The sequence below is a fragment of the Phasianus colchicus genome, chromosome 3 (assembly GCF_987193195.1).
Source record: "Phasianus colchicus chromosome 3, bPhaCol1.hap1.1, whole genome shotgun sequence".
Classification (NCBI taxonomy): Eukaryota; Metazoa; Chordata; class Aves; order Galliformes; family Phasianidae; genus Phasianus; species Phasianus colchicus.
This window is the reverse complement of record NC_143438.1, coordinates 43,681,652-43,699,836: the sequence shown is the minus strand read 5'-3', so window position 1 is coordinate 43,699,836 and position 18,185 is coordinate 43,681,652. Positions and strand designations below refer to the sequence as shown.

At 38.0% G+C, this 18,185-nt stretch overlaps 1 long non-coding RNA gene across 2 annotated transcripts in view; it reads right to left on the bottom strand.

Moving 5' to 3' along the window:
* Window positions 1–18,185, bottom strand: part of LOC149918540 (uncharacterized) — an 84,104-nt gene that overhangs the window by 12,268 nt on the left and 53,651 nt on the right. For both annotated transcript variants that reach the window (XR_016465100.1, XR_016465101.1), the window contains one exon: window positions 7,285–7,435. This is a non-coding gene — a long non-coding RNA (uncharacterized LOC149918540). The remainder of the gene's footprint in view (window positions 1–7,284; window positions 7,436–18,185) is intronic.

The window sequence follows — 18,185 nt, the reverse complement described above, 5'->3', positions numbered from 1 at the left end:
TGGCTCTTGAAATTTAAAGGGCATCAGTAAGTGGTATGAAGGAGGCATAGAGGTAAAAGTTTTTGGCTCCTGATTCCTCGTTCAGTTAAAAATGAACATTTTCTGCAATGACTTTGTTTACAAGTGCAGACTGAATACAGATGCTATTTAACTAAGAAAACTGGAGTAATGAGGTATTCACAGAAACATCTAAATGCTTCAAAATTCTTTTAAGAAATTCTTTTCTTAACTATTGCATTTGCATTATTCACTCCAGGAATTGACAGATTTTCCTTTGAACATACTCAGCACTCCAAGCAACCTTTTAATGTCAGGTCAAATCTTAAAACTGAAGCAAGTATTTTTTTTCAGTGATTTTTTGAAATAAAACCTTATTCAGATACATGAAAGAGACAGTACTAACAAGAATTAATTTTACTGCAAGCTATGTTTTTGACAGGGACTATAGAGAAACAAAAATTTATCTAACCTTCCAGCTAAGGCACAAGAGACTTGTGACATCAAGGCAACAATTTTCATATAGCCCTATGGGTGATTTGCCTTCAGTGTAGTTCTTGAGAATACAGCAATATAAATGCAATAGGCAGCAAAGTTTAAACCTTGGTGAATAATAGAAAAAGCCATCAGAGTTTTATCATAGATATTGGATCTGTGAACCACACAACCATGCTGTGATTTCCTATTAATTGTGTATTCTTCTTCTTCATTTAGGAGCCCTTTCCATAAAAATTAATGATGCTGTACATTCTTGTATCAGTAGGAGTTTAAGTATCTTATAAAGGAAACATATAGATAGGATAATTAGCTAGGAAATTATACTTTAAATGTTATCTCTCTACAGCAACCATTAGCATTCCAAATAATCCAGTCATTTCTCCTCTATTTTAATGGAATTTGTAGTGCCTTCCACAGTCATGAGCAAGTAAACATGCTCCATTCTTCCCGCATTGCTTAGTCTGCATTAAATATCTTATTCGTGCATATCTTATCTGAAAGGATATCTTGCTGTGCAGAATTAACTTCCTTATTGTAGAAAACGGCACCTAAGTTCCAAATGGGACTGAGAGGCCAGTAGATATTACTGTGTTTCAGAGGTATGGCTCCTTCATAAAGCAGGAGGGTGGAATAGAGTTAACACCTTATGCCTTTAAAAACTTAGCTAAAACAAAACAAAACATCCCACATGCCTGACTATGTCTCTACTAAAGACAAGAACTTGCCAGTAGAAAGTATAGAATCACTGAATCATGAATGGCTTGGGTAGGAAGAGACTTCAAGGATCATCAAGTTCCAACCTCCCCTGCCACAGGCAGGGCTGCCAGCCGCTAGATCAAATACTAGATCAGATTGCCCAGGGCCCCATCCAATCTGGCCTTAAACACCTACAGGGACAGGGCACCCACAGTTTCTCTGGACAGCCTGTTCCAGCACCTCACCACTCTCTGACATGTTATCTAAAACTCCCCTCTTTTAGTTTAAAACTATTCCCCCTTGTCTTGTCACTATCTACCCTGTAAAAAGTTGATTTCCCTCATACTTATAAACTCCCTTTAAATATTGGAAGGTCACAATGAAGTCTCCCTGCATCCTTTTCCAAGCTATACAAGCCCAGGCCCTTCAGCCTGTCTTTATAGGAGAGATGCCCCAGTCTTTTATCATCTTCATGGCCCTCCTCTGGACCCTCTCCAAAAGCTCTATGTCTTTCCTGTGTTGCAGACCTGAGACTTGTACACAGTACTCCAGCTTGGACCTCTCTAGGGCAGAGTAGAAGGGGACAATCACCTCCTTCCATTCTGCTGGTCACCCCTCTTCTGATGAAACACAGGATACCACTGGCCTTCTGGGCTGCAAGCATACACTGCTGGCTCATGTTCAGTTTTTCATCAGCCAGGACCCCTAAGTCCTTCTCAGTAAGGCTACTCTCAAGGATTTCTTCTCCCAGTTTGTATACGTATCTGGGATTACCTCTACCCAAGTGTAAAACCTTGTACTTGGCTTTGTTGAACCTCATTAGGTTCACAAGGGCCACCTTTCGAGTTTATCAAAGTCCTTCTGGAGGGCATCCCTTCCTTCTGCGTGGTGTCATCAGCAAACTTGCTGAAGGTGCACTCAATCCCATCGTCTATGTCATTGATGATGTTAAGGAGTACCAGTCCCAAGACTGACCCCTAGCGGACACTGCTCATCACCAGCCTGCACTTGTACGCCAGTTCAGAATCATTGACCAACCCTCTGGCTCTGACCTTCCAACCAATTTCTTATTCACCAAATGGTCCACCCTTCAAATCCATACCTCTCCAATTTAGAGATAAGGGTATGGTGGAGGATCATGTAAAAGGTCTTGCACAAGTCCTTCCACAAGATAAATGACATCAGTTGCCTTCTCCTTGTCCACTGATTGTTTTTAAAATGTATTATAAAATACTGTAAGTAAAAGAGCTCTTTGTTTTGTTTTCATGCATGGGATTTTTTTAATATCTGTTAACAGCTATTACAGTCAACACAGTTTGAGCATGGCTGAAAGCAAAAGTAAACACAAAGTAATCAGTGCACAATAATCTTTTATTTATTTCCCCTCTTTTCACTTAGAATCATAGAATGTTTTGGATTGGACCTTTTACTCATACCTTTCTCTTTCTTTGGGAATGCTGGTCATGTTTCACATTCTAAAGGACAAAATAAATTGAGATTTATGATTTGTCCTGTTTAAAAAGCTAAGCATTCACTGGGAATACAATTTCTTCCTGGCCAGCCCAGCTATATTTTTTTGTTTTCATAACATTTAAAATATGTATTTTCAAATCAGAAGTTTCTATTTAATGCTGGAAAAGTACAAGCTCCATACTCTGAGTCTGTATACATGGACACCATAAACAGAGTATTACCATTTTACTGTTTCAGCTCCATCCCATATAAAATCATAGAATATCATAAAATATAATGGACCCACAAAGATCACTGAGTCCAATATCTTGATATAATGGAAAATACAGAGATTTCTACTTTGGGTTGCCATTTCCCCACAGTCCCAATAACAACCAACTATTAGTTTGAACCTGTTAAAACAAGGAAGAGGGAAGCACACAACTGCAAGAGGTGCCTATAGCCTCACACAAAAGAAATTGATAAATGTGTTGTGATATTTTGATACAATTACCTTCTGCAATATTTCATTTTCCTTTAGGAGATGAAGGAGAAAGCCTCCTGCTTGCACATGCTCATTTTTTGTGACATTTAGTCATCAAAAGTTGCAGTTTTTGTTCTCTGCAGCAGAAAGGGCAGCCCCTCTCCCTGAATACCTCTGCCAAGATTGGTAGCACATATTGAACGCTGCCTGCTCTTGATATCTTGAGTTTTAAGCATGTTTGGTTGGATCTAGAGCCAGCTTTGCAATGGCCTTTTAAAAAAATTTATGTCCCTCAAGGCTGAGTGAGCCCCTTCTGTTTACTCACATCCAAGATAATCCAAACAGCCAGGGCTGCTGCAAGAAAGCATCAGAGATCCCCACCTCCACATCCAAGTATCCCACACTTCTTCAGTAAACACAACACTGAAGGACATCAGCAGACATGGGCAGCTTCTCTTCTTCCTTTAAAAAATTAGGTAGGTCTTCAGCTCTCCCTTTAACATCTAGCCCAAAACAGAGAGGCCCAAAACAGGAGTTCCTATACAGTTACGTCTTAGTCTGGAATAAAAGACAGGACCCTACAGGGCTTCATTCTTCTGAAACCTTTAGACTATGTTCCAAGAAACTGGACCAAGGTGTAGTCTTAGAGCTCACATAAAAGGTCAGTGCTGGTTAACTGGAAGGTTAAGGGGGCAGATTTAAATGCAGAAGAGCTTAATTTGCTGAAACAACTAGTGGACAAGTCCAACTCACACACAGGGCACAGTTTACCAGCAATCTAAATAAAATAGAAACAATGAGGAGTGAGATACCCAATGCAAGACTCTCTCATGTTATGCTGTAATGTATCTTCTTGGTTTTATCAGTTCAAAATGGGGTTCCCTTTCAGTGGCCACCAAAGACCTACAAAGAAGCCCAGGCTGACAGATGTCACTCTTGGAAAACAAGGATTTTCACTTCAAGGATGTCAGAACAAACCACAGCAAACCCAGCAGGCGACAGGACAGTCCTGGCAGTGAAAGACAGATGTGTCTCACAGACACATAATATTTGAGAGAGTAAAGTCACCAAAAAGACAACAGAGCACAGTATAATCTTTCTGTATTTAAAAAAAAAAAAAAAAAAAAAAAAAGTCCAGCCTCAGAGTTTCTAGGACCTGATTTATGGCTTTGAGCCTTTGGATTGCTGAAGCATTCAGTGTCAAGTGATTCACTGTTGTACTATTCAACACACATCAAGAGAAGCTGTTGCAGAAATGCCCGTATAACTCAGTCTAGAGGACAACTGAAGTCCCAAAACATCCATTGCAGGAGATGGATACACTACCATAAAACATTCCCCAAAAGATGTGAAAGAAGAGTAGAGGCAGAATTCTTAATACACGTATATGGCTATATAGAATATTTTCAACTTATTCTTCCAAATAAATATATTTAAATCTTCTATTTAAGAACTATTTTCTTTTTAAAAAGTTCTTAGTTCTAGATATTTTAGTAAACAATTGATTTTCTTTATAGGAATTTTTATCTTAATATGAAACTGTCAGACTTAAACAGTGATCAACTGCAGATCCTATTAATAAATATTATTGTGCTTATTTGCAACATTCCTTGTTAATGCAAAGAGAATAAGTGGGACTTAACAGGTGTTAAAAGTAGGTTGAGAAATAAAATGAAGTTACCAAATAGGCATTTAGTGAGGCCTTACACATTAAATACAGGAAGCATTGTTTTGTTTCTGCATCTCATTTGAGAGGGAGGGTAGGTATTTTATTCCACTTCTCAGTCTTCACAAATTTTCTTTTGACACAATGTCCATTTTTACACCAGAGTAGGTACCCCAAGAGGGTTGTTAGTCATCCATTTGAAATCACTTTACAGTCTCTCCTTATCCCTTTCCTGTCAGTTTCTGTCGTCTACACAGACTCTTCCTACACAAATGGCTTACAGAGTTTTCTTGTTCTTGTTTTACCCAAAGGTGATCTGTAGTTTCTGACAGACTGATGAAGGGAGGCAAGCCTCCAGAAGCCACCAGTGTCAGCTCAAAAATAATCCAAGTATAGTTTTAAAGCTGCTAGCCTGAGAGGAGACAAAACAGCACTTTATGATTTCTTCAGTGGAAAAACTAGCTCAACATCTATGCAGTTTCTGCACTTCCAGATTTGCTGATTCAACTGTCTGCAAAGGCAGACTCTAATCAGATCAATGAGCAGGAAGCAAGACTAGGAAAAGTCTGTACTTGTGTACTTTAAATTACTTGGAGGCTTCAGAAAGAAACCTGAAAACCTGGATGAAAAGTGAGAACCTCAGCTTGAAAATTCAGTTCTTAATGCACGTTAATGATCTCCAGTCCTTAAATTCATTATTTAATCAAGGACAACATGTCAGATGTGTCATTTCTTAAAAGAAATTCAAGCATACAACAGAGACAAAAGCTCTGTTTTAAGCTTTAAAGCAATATCCACTTAGTACTAGATAGACAAGGCCATCTCAAAAACGATAAATAAGAGATAGTTTAAGTTTTTAGAATGGCAATAAGCCGTCACTACTGCAAACAGTAAAAGTAGCCATTTAATATTAGTGAAGAAGAAATGGAAAAAAGAGAAAATATGCCTGAGGGGAGAGAGAAGATGAGCAAAACTAATTAGTCAGGAACTCTACTGGCACATCAGAGAGCTTCTACTAAATTTATCTTCATGACAACTTTGTGAAGTAACACCTTCATTTCATAGATGAATAACCAACTCTCAGAAGAAATACATGCCTGAACCAGCTGCTAAACTCATATCTCACCATCCTTCCAAAATAAACTGGAAAATACCTTTTGAAATTATTTCAGAAAGTAGATGGTACGAAAGAGGGAAAAAAGGAGGCAAGAGAGACAATACTGAGAGTTCCTCATTAGAGTCACAATTATCACTGATCTTCCCATATATTTAAAACTTGACTCTTTGACACTTTGTTGACAGCACTGTTATCTATTCTAAAGAGGGGTGCATGTCTGTAGTCAGTACCTAGATGTAGTCCCTTTTATTCTGGGAGTGCACAGTCTGTGCAGTCTCATCGCTGTGTTGAAGTTACACCTAACTCCTTTCTGTTCTCTTCAAAATTACTCCCAAACCCAGAAAGTGACTCCTATAGTACACCAGCTTTCTAGCAGATCCTTTAAAACTGGGGGACTGTCTATATATGCAATGCAACAACACAAAAGCAGATCTGTAGGTGGAAACGGCTACAACATCCACTCTTTACGTATCTCAGTGATCTTAAGTTGGGCTGTACCTTTAAACAACAGAACAGTTACTCACAGCCACATCATTTTATATTCACTCCTGAAACACCTTCCAGATTGCATTCAAATGCAATCCAGCAATTGCTTTGAGTACACTCCACTATGTATGTCATGATCCTGACATAGTAAAGGGAACCACCTTGCTGTTTCCTTAAAAGCAGGCTCATGCTACAAAAAAGCAAGACAATCTTCCAAAAGCCATAGCACAGAGCCTTTTTCTGCCTCCAATTTCACGGTTGCGTCCCACATAGAACCCTGAGTTCCCGATCTCAGCTTGATGTCTGGCTGAGCAGTGCAAACATGCAGCTAAGACATGGAAACATGGGCATTCTGATCTTCAGGCTATCCTTTCTGGCCACAAGATAAATTCAGATCAGGAAAACATGTTTACTTATAACACACATGATGATGCAGATTGGCTAGAATACACCATCAGACTTGGGCTTGCATGGCATGCAAATTATTCCTTATAAATAAAGGGAAATAAGAGACTTGCCTACAAGAAAAGAAAGAAACTTGCCTGGAATCAAGATGGAACAAAGTATCCCAATCTCAGAACAGACACCCCTGTGGCCTTCCACATTTATAAAACACATTCAGTCTGTTCTCATTACAACCACACATCATTGTTATCTAAGTGAAGGGGGTGCTGCAAAGACTGCTTTTGTGCCACAGTTCGAAGGTAAAATTGGCTAAGTATTCATTAAAGCTTCCAGGAATGCAGTGAGTTACCTTAGCAATTTCCTTTTCACTCATGCAGACAATATCCTATGTAATGCCTCTAAGGACGAATCACAGCTGTCATTTCAAAGTTAACATCTTCGACCATTAAATCTCTAATTCAGTTTATTATTTTAAAGACTTACCTTCTAGTCATTTAGACAGGCCGTGCAGAGCACTGGGAGCCATTCCAAATTAGAAATGAAATTAGAATCTAAGTCTGTAGGAGAAATCTCAGCGCACTTCCCGATCAGCAGGCATCCTGCATTCCAGTTCTGCTCCTTCAATCCAAAAGACCTAGGAAAGGAAAGAACCTGAGTATACTCTGTGACACTTACTGTATCTCTCTAATCCAAAAATGTCTGACTTCCAATAAGTTGTGGATTCAACAATAAATGCTCTTGACCAAAAATAGTTCAGTGTTCAATTACCGAGTGCTTTTCTCCCATACTGAGGATTCTGTTTTGCTGAATGCTCTGAACAAGAAGATGAGCAGGAAAGTGACAAAGTTTCCTGGTGATACAAAGGTATTCAAGGTAGTCAAAAAAACAACTGCAAGAAGTTGTGGAGAATCTCATTCTACTGGATTTCTGAGAGATAAAAGGGCAGACAGAGTTCAGTGGTGGTGAGAGCAAAGTATTGCACATGAGAAAAATATTTATTGATAGAAAAAGACGAATTCTAAATTATTACTATGACTCAGGAATAGAAGTTTTGGAGTAAATTGAAAACCGTAGCCCCCCACTCAGCAGTGAGCAAGAATATTTTAGAAACTATTAGAAAAGGGAACAGAAAACTTACTTATGCCACTAAGAAAAGAAATGCATCCACTTCCAGAAACAAGTCACGGTTGACATTAATAAGCAAATAGTCAATAATAGAAATAAAGAGAAAAGTTGAAAAGTGCTGTGAGTAGGACAACTTTCATACAAAAAGAGATGAGGACTCCTCGGTTTTGAAAAAAGATGACTACAGATTGTATAAAATATTTCTGTAAAATTTCTACTGACCTGTAAGTACTTCCAGCCCCTGACAGGTGGACTATGCTGTAACCATAAAACCCTTCAAAGCTAATTAAACATGTCTCTATAACAGGATTATGAGGCATAATTATTAATATTATAGAAAAAAAAAATCATTATACTGAAATTAAGGGATGCTCCAAAAAAATAAGTGTTAATCCAACAGTGAAAACAGACTTCCTAGTTTTTCTCTCCACTACACATTTATATAAAGAACTCTATATAAAGACTCTGTCTCAAAGTCAGATAAACAGGTCCTTTCAAACTGTTTCCCAAAACTCAGCTGTCTTGATTGACATCTCCTGTTATAGGGCTGGCTTCATGTAGATCTAACTATTTCATTTTAACACCCACAGATGTCCTTATAATTATTAATTCTTAAAACCCTACCTGCTGGGAATCCATACCTCAGCAAATAACATCACCACAGTCACAAAGATGAGTTTGGATTCAAACACTAAATAAAGGAGAGTTTTAAGGATTGTTAAGGAAAGTTCCTTCGAAGGAAAAATGGATGTTCCATTTGCTGAAAATGAGAGGATTTAAAACCTAATGTTAAAATATTGTGTATTACTTCAAGAGACCATTGAATCATAGAATCATGGACAAGCCTTGTCCTACCGTGTAAAGACAGACCACGTAACATGTCACTCTCCATATTTTTATAAGCTCCCTTCAAGTGCTGTAAGGCTGCAGTGGTCTCCCCGGAGCCTTCACTTCTGCAGGCTGAATAAGCCCAACGCCCTCAACCTTTCTTCATAAGAAAGGTGCTCCAGCCCTCTGAGCATCTTAGTGGCCCTCCTTTGAATCTGCACCAACTCCAGAGGGGGCCTTATAAGGGTTGTATATCAAGCTACAATGTATTGTACTTGAAGCCATTCACGGTAATTATTTCCACATACTGCTTGTGCAGTTCCGACTATCATAATGTTCATTTCTTCCTAACAAGAAAACTTGTCAAGTTTCCAGTTTATTCACAGCGCAGAAACAGGTCTTTGTCACAAAGTATGGAACTGCAGACATAAGAGGAAACTGGATGTCACTGAATGCTGTCAGAGTAACACATCTTTCTGTGGCTCTACAAGAGAAGAAAAAATTCATTTCTGTCACACTACTGAACTGAGCTTTTCCTACAGAAGGCAGCCATTTCAGAGCAGACCTCATAAAGATTATGTTAATAAAATACTGCATTTTATTTTGTGTAAAATTGAAGAACATTAAATTTGAAGACCAAAAGCATAAACTTCAGAGTTTATGGAGGAACATGAACTTGTTAAAATAGTTTTTGGCCAAACATTAATTGACCTTTCCTAGGTACAACATTGAAGTCAGCAAGGCATTTCCTTGTCTGGTAATCTTTAGATTTAAATTAAAGGGAAAAAGTCTCTGAAGGACATTCAAGATGATAAGATTTGTTTTAGGACGGGCTTTTAATTTTGATGTGGAAAGATGCAAAGAGAAGTAGTACAGTGAAGGGTATTTGGAATGATCCTGGGGAGGAGATCCTTCATAAGGGATTCTGCATCCTAGGAGATGCAGAAAGTATCAGGAAGAGGCATAGGTGCATCTCAGCCACGAGACAAAGAAATTCTGCCAGTTGACATGTAGTTTTCTAGCCAAAATCACATTGAAAAATGGAAAATAAAAATTCAGTTTTGATTTTGAGGTTGGGATTTTCTTCCTGTTCTCCACTCTACCAAGGGCTGAATGGAGAACTCTGGCATCTTAGGCACTCAGCTAGTGTGCTAAATTATATTTGTTAATCTTCCCAGAAATCATCAAACATTGAGGAATAAATTACAACTATAAATTATTATTATTGCATTTGTTTTTCTTTCTTTATCACATCCAATCATTCACCTCCATAGCCAATTCTTTTCAAGCATTATGTTTCTAATATCAGAAACAAGGGTAACACATTATCTGGAAAACTGTCATATTGCTAAGAGATTTACAAAGAGCTTGCAACTAGAACTGAGTTAACAAATAAATGGTAAGTACTCTGATGAGAGGCATGCAAAACAACGTAAGTTAATATACTTTCTGGAATCAAGGTCTTCATAAGGAAATACTTACCAAACAAAACACAATTTACAGAAGTTTTAAGACATAGTGAAAGCATTGAAGCTCACCATGATGGTGTCAATATGTGGTGGTGAGAAGGTTATTATAAATATTTTTAGTACTCAGAGAACATAGTAATTTAAACATAAAAAACACTGGTGCTTGTGTTTTTTATAAAAGAGCCAGATTGTTACACATGGAACATGCATATGGAACTGTGTAATATTTCTGTTTCTTTATAACTTATAAACTATTTGATAGCCTTTTGCATAAAAGTAGTTCAATTTTTTTAACAACCCTGTTAAAATTCATTCTTTTGAAAAAACAGTGGCGTAATGAGAATTGCCTGTGTAGTTTGGAATGAATCAGAATTAGAAGCCTCAGGTTCAGTGGTTTAAAAATGGCAGAACAGTGATTCAATGTGATGTTAAAATCATAAAGAAATAAAATCTAATGCTGAGAATTTAACCATAAAATATTAACAAATTCAGGATTGACATTGCTGTGACAGGCCCAGTAACACAGAATTTAAAAATATACAATAATTTAATTGGCTTTAGTTTGAAAGTAATCCACCAGAACAGAATCTTAACAGGTTGCATAAAATTTTTATAATTCATACAATATTGTCATAGTTTATCACCACAATTAGCTATATATTTCTGTCAGTGCTGAACAAGAGCCTGCACATCACGCTCATAACAGTCTGCATAGCCATCCAGAACGTCTTTCATGTCTTTCATTGTCTTTCATGTCACTGTCACCAAGGCTGAAACACACTATCCACCTCCTCACTGTTTTCACATTCACTGTTTGGTATCCATAAATGTTCAGCACGTACCAGCGAATGTCAATAGATGACATTTTTTCCACATGAAGGGATTCAATGACACACATAAGCTTCAAATGAACTTCAATGTCAGATACCATTTAGTCAGACTGCCCCTCTGCTGCCATCTGTCACACAAGAACAAAACAGAACAGAACACTGGCAGAAAGATTTAACCTCTACCGACACCACTAGATAGGGGAACTGTTAGATCAGGGCTTGAACTGATGATTGAGCACCTGGTGAAGAGGTGTGGCTGGCCCAAGGAGCACAGGCACATTGTTTGCACCTGTGCTCTCCATGTGCCCAGAAGAGGTGAACCCACCCTGGGCTCGTGCAAGGGCAGCCACTGAAGGGAGGGCAGCTGTTTGGCCAATATAATAAAACAGGAGGCATTACTTTTTAGGGCAGCCCTAGTATTGCGTCTGTCTTCCGTTCAGAACTATCTCTGTATTAATCTTCTGTCTCTATATGATTCTAAACCTTTCTTATCAGTGTGCCTATCTAACTTAAGCTCTGGGATAGCTACCTCATCTCCAAATATAGGAAAGGGAGTGCTAAGCTGGTTAGAAAACACAAGAGAATGATGAATACATGGAAAGAGTGTTGTTCTATAAAACATGAATTCGGAATTGTACTGTCAACAATGTTTCCAAAATAGTGAATTATGCTTCAGTATACATGCAAATAAATGGTCCAAAGCACTTGAAAATAACTATCTGAACTTGTATATCATGGAAACGGAGTGATCAAGACAACTCAGTAAAACTCAATAATAAAGTTGCATCTTTTTGCTTTATCCATAAAATATCATTTTGGTTGAACATGAAATTTTGTTAGAATGTAACTTCAGAAGCATCAAGATTTAGATTAAAAAACATACAGCCCTAAATCTATCAGCATAAGCCAAATAGAATGATTCTGATTTCCTAATGGAACCTTAGTGAACAGCTGTGTAACGTAAGCAAGATTAACAATCTACTTCATAGAGAAGCCATTAAGATCTCAATCTTGTAAAGATTGCTATCGACAAATTCATTGGAGATTTAACTGTACTTGACTCCAGCCCTCTTCTTTAGCTCTCTTTTGTCATCAAATGAGAAACCTCATGTAATGGCTATTCAGACAGCAGCTGCAGTGATTCTTTTCATCTTTAATGTTTTTAGCTCTCTACATCTCTTCGCTGACATGCACTTCTTTTTTGCTGCTTCGGCTGTCTGTGGTTTCAATGGAGGTGGATTTCACCACCTGGTCTTCATCACATTTAGCGACCAAAAGTAGATTACTACCCATGCAGCTGATTCTCAGAACTTTTACTGTCCTGTTAGAGGAACATTCTACAAAGATTCATTTATTGCCTCTCAGGTCTCTCTCTAAAGTAGTTCTTCCACAAAGTTGTGTCTTCACATGATGTTGCCAAAAACTTGTAAAGGAGTCAACAGCATGTATAACTACCATTGTTGTTTTGAGCAATGAGTAGTATTTCCCGGTTTGCTTATTTTGTACTCCCTCTACCCATCCTCTCATTCATCTAAATGTAACTGCTGAGTCTTGGTCTAAGCTTGTAAATGTTTCAGGCTTGTATTCTTGTCCTGTATTGCATGGTACATGCATGAAGAACAGCTTCCTGACTAGACATGGTCTGTTCTTCTGGGCTCACTGATAGTATGATCAAGTTTAAGTTTGTCCTATATATTTTGAAATACTAGCCAATTTGTGTACTAGTTTCCCTGGGTAATAAAGGTAGGATATACAAGAGTTTTTGGAGTGGCAAGTGAAGTCAGAGCCAAAGAGAAGAAAGGTAAGAATGAAGCTGCCAGAACAGCATGGACTTATAATTGGTTTTGAAGAAATAAGTGCCAAGAAAGTAAGTTACTTGTGACTGGATGCAGGGGGTACTTAATACTCCCAAATTTCTCTTAGATAAAGCTGATGCTTCGGCGTGAATAAAATTCCTAGGAAGCAAAGCCAGCCCGAAGGGGTGCTGTGGTCTGGCACTATATGAACACTAAAAGCATGCAAAGAAACACGATGCTTTAAAAAATAACCTGCAGTGTTTGTGTCATATTAAAAGAAAGACTGTGGCCCACCTGAGGGAGCGTAGATTAAGTTATTACCTGAGGACAAACTGAACCTAAATACCTGTAGAGCAATAGGTGATACCCTGGTTTATATACAAATGCCTATGAGCTTAATATTCCATTAGGAAGTATGTACAGCATTTCAGTAGGGTGCCTCATACCTGTCCCACCAGGAGGAAATACGCTGTATAGATTCCCCTTGCACTGGAGCATCCTACCCTACCACTCAGTAATGGAATGATGATGGCCACTAACTAGGTGGGCTATCTGCAAATGTCTTATCATCCATCCCAACTGAACTGCAGCCAACTCAGCACAGAATCTCCATCTACCTTGTGAGACTGTAGTTAATTTTGGAGAATAAAGAAGGTCACAGGAAGTAAGCACGTGCCTCAACACTAATGTAAACTTTAAAGCCAATGACTTTCAAAGAAAGAGTTGGAACCAAAGTCTATTTATTCCAGTCAACGTTGTCAAACTCTAAAAAGCTATAGACTCAAAAATTATCTGAAATATACTGAATAGAAACCAAGAAAGAATGCTTAAATGCTGACACTCATAGAACTCCCAAACTGTTACATATGTGGATATAACAAGAACTTTTCAAGTCACTGCAGTTGAACAAGATAAAAGATACCTGTCCAATTGACAGCATTACCAAAAAATTTTCAATTTTAGAACAAAGAAATGGTGCTCAGGTTTTATAGTATTTGTCTTCTGTTGTAGCAAATGCCAGAAAAAAGCATTTTCTTTACACCTGAGGAAATTGCTTGAGTAAGGTCTTTTCTTATTATACTACAGTTCACATGTAAGATAAACAGTTATTCATCTATCACTTAAGACAGAAATCACTTTCTGCAGAAGCACCCTTTTAGTTTACTGGCATTAGCCAGTCCGCTCTGTGTGTTTCTATTTCTCTTTGTTGTTGTAAGTTTTTAAACTTCTGGTAATTGCTTTAAAAGAACAAAGCTCTTTGTTTAAGAGTAGCTCAGGGAGATCGTAATTGCTATAAGGTTCAAGTCTGTTTCCAAGTATTTCTGAAATGCTTCTCTTCTGCACTAAATAATTAATGTTTAATGTTTGGCCAAACTGTAGAAATTTCCTGTGGAACATGGATGATGACTTCGGGAAGAAAATGAAGACCTGTCAATTCAATTTTCAGTATGATTTGCTTTAGAAAACCATACCTATTAAGGAATGCTTTTTTAAAAAAAGAAAAAATAATAATTTCAGGAGTACTGGAACTTATTCTCAGTGAAAAAGATTAAGTAATTTCACAGCTTTGAAAATTATAGATTTGTGGGCTATGAATCTAAAAAAGCAGTAATCATACTTTTCTCCATAAATATTATCATTCATATAAGGAAAAAAAAAGGGCTGTTGTTAATGTAATCTAGTACATTACATCTTCCTCCTCATGCACCCAGCTCCTCATGGATTTTATATGACAAACTTAGTACTCTTATTTTCAGCTATAGGCAGGAGTGGTGTTATCTAGTAGTGTCTGGGAGCAGAGTTGTAACCCAGCTGTGCAGGAGGGAAGTGTGTCAAGGCTAATATTCACCAGCAAAACCCAGCTGCGTCAGCTCAAAAGCACCTGCCCCTTGCTCTGATGCTCTGCCTCCAGATGTCCTGTTTTCACTGAAGAGAGCAGTATGTCCCAGGAGAGCTGACTACTACTTTTTCATTGTGTTAAATCTCAATAGCATTCTGTTCAATAAACCATTAAATGTCTAATGAAAACAAGCATGTGATTTCTTCTAGCCAGTGATATGCACTGATGTGGATGCAGCTAAGCAAAGAACGTGTTGAAAATTACAAAATGCTCATCGCTACTATTTATGAGGCTGTTTTTGCTTCTACTGCAATATGGGGACACTACTGCACTACCCACCCAAGATCTCTCACTTATATTCATCAGGTAGTAGGAACTGAGGACAAATTCAGATTTACATTTGTCTATCACACCACAATCTCACAACTGCTCAAGAAAGCGTAAGATGGGATATAACTCAGACTTCTAAATGGCTGAGAGAGAAAGATTACAAGGAAAGTCACTGGAAGAGATTATGCCAGATAGGATTGTATTAAAATGTTCATATTTAATAGTAATATTTCAGATATGTTTCACGCTACCTGGTTTTCAAGTCAAATACATTTTTAATATTCCAGCTACAGCTCCTTATATTTTTATTGATTATCTGAGTGAGGGGATTGAGTGCACCCTCAGTAAGTTTGCAGATGACACTTAGTTGATATGAAGTGTCGATCTGCCTGGGGGGTAGAAAGGCCATTCAGAGAGATCTGGACAGACTGGATTCCTGGGCTGAGGCCAATGGGATGAAGTTCAACAAGACCAAGTGCTGGGTCCTGCAATTTGGCCACAACAACCCCGAGCAATGTTACAGGCTTGGGGCAGAGTGACTGGAAGACTATGTGGAAGAAATGGGCCTGTTGGATCCATTTCATGGGGCTGTTAGTCAGTGCTCAGCTGAACATGAGCCAGCAGTGTGCCCAGGTGGCCAAGGCCAATGGCGTCCTGCCAGAAACAGTGTAGTCAGCAGGACCAGGGAGGTGATTATCCTCCTGTACTGTGCTATGGTGAGGCTGTATCTTGAGTGCTGTGTTCAGTTTTGGAGAAAGACATTGAAATCCTGGAGTGTTTCCAGAGAAGGATAACTAAGCTGGTAAAGGTTCCAGAGCACAAGTCTTATGGGAAGTGACTGAGGGAGCTGGGATTGTTCTTGTTTGAAGAAGATGCTCAAGGAAGACGTTATTGCTCTCCACAACAACCTGAAAGGAGATTGTGGCAAGGGAGGGGGCCAGCCTCTTTTCCCAGATAACTAGCGATAAGACAAGAGCAAATGGTCTCAAGTTGCACCAGGGGAGGTTTGGCTTGGATAATAGGAAAAATTTATTTTCTGAAAGAGTACTTAGGCACTGGAACGGGCTGCCCAGGGAGATGGTTGAGTCACTGTTCCTATAGGTTTTCAAGAAACATTTAGATGTGGTATTACAAAACATGGTTTAGTGGTCAGTATTGGTGGTAGGTGGATGGTTGGACTAGATGGTCTTTACCAACATTAATGATTCTATGTTTATATATAAATATATATATAAAGAAATAGGCAGGATGTTTAGTACTGCTGTTTTAATGTTACTCAGAAATACTGGAGTTTTACATAACCTTCCCCTTTTGTGATCATTACTGAATTCTCTAATTATTGCATTGCTTTCTCCAGATAAGACAGGTTCTTTATAGGGACATCTCTCTCAGAGGCTGTCCCTACATCCCATGTCTCCATGGGCTCAGTGCAGTCCAAGAGATGAGCGTGAATATCCAAAAGCAGAACCCAAGTTTAGTTCTCAAACTGAATTCTGGGGATCCAGTAAATTTCAGCCTTTCTGAAATTTGATTTCCTCACACTGAAGCATGCCGTGTGTAACTGCCAAGCCACAGGCTAGATCCAAAACAAATACTTTAAAAAAAAAATAGTGAATAAAATAAGTCGCTTCTAAATTTAGATTTAAAAGTCCCCAATGTTGGCACATTCCTTAGTTCTACTGGCAATGAAGTTTAAAAGCAAGCGATGGTTCCTCAATCTAAGTACCAGTGAATAGTACAATGCATACAGATCTCTACTAGATATGCATTGAGGTATGTGCACTCACAAAAGGGATGAGAAGCAAACCAATGAGTCTTCTGAGTTTGCTGAGATGACCAAAACCCTGAGAGGTGCGAAAGGAGTCAATTATCATGATTTATCACACAGTCAGGAGCAGGATGTGTTCAACAACACATTCAAGGAATTCCTCTGACATCCAGTGTGAGCTGACACACCTGGTACTTAGTTTCAATAACAGCTAAGGGTCCTAAATGTTTCTGAGGATGAAGCATCTCAGATAGGTCACTCAAATTTTGTCACATGAAACTACTGAACGCTTCTGGAAAGTTGGCCTCACTGCTGGAAACTGGTGTTCTCAATAGCATGCAAGCTAAAATAAATACTGAGAAACTAAAATATAAAATCATTATAAAACAAGCCCACCTAAGCACAAAGTAAAAGCCTAATTAAATATGGTAAAAGCTATTTTTAAATGAAATCTTAAAATCAGAAGACTGAGCCAGCAACAGCGGGAAAGTAGAAGCCAAACCACAATCTTGCTAGAAGACACCCTAGTATATAATGCCACACACTTTTTCCAACCTTGAACATAAGAATTTGAACTTCTCCAGTTTGGTACCTAGGTATTGAACAAAATTGTTTTACCACATTGCTTAAGTTCTCTGCCAACAAGCCACATAGCACGAGAATGAAGGAAATTCAAAACAATTAGGTACAAAGCATATTATATATGACATAACTGTATGTTAATTTCTTAAAGGAAAAAAAAAAAAAAAACACCTTCATTATTTACATATGTAAATTACTGTAGAAGGTAACCCTGATTTCTTTATATAGCACTAGCACCTACGTAACTGTTGGCCTGCAGGAACTAAACAATAGATTCCCTCTCAAAGTGACACATTGTATAAGTAAAAGATTTATATAAATAATTTCTTTTTGTCTAATCCTGAGTGGCAGAACAGTTATGCCTTTATAATCAAAACATCCAGACTGCTACAAATTAGCATTACTCATTTGTCTGATCCAAATCTCATCCAGTCAGGATTCAAAGGAAGAAAAAGAATGAAACACTTGTTTCCAATAAAATAATGGAACCCGTTATTGAGGGAAAAATAATAATAATATTTTTAAAGTTCCTTTTGCCATTTTGTTTTTTTTTTTTTTTAATTTAATGTGAACAGAGATGCTAACAGAGGATATTATTGGAAAGAAAATCCTTTGTCCATTTTGCAAAGTTTTTGAACTGTGAACTGAAACTATTAATAAACTTATCCTTCCTGCTCTTTAGACTTCTACCACAACTGCTATTTGGATTTATTCATGACTTCCTTTTACTAGAGACATGCCAGATCTGTTGTATTGTCCACTTGGAAAAAATCCCACTATTCACAGCCACTGAATAAATACTCAGATAATAATTAT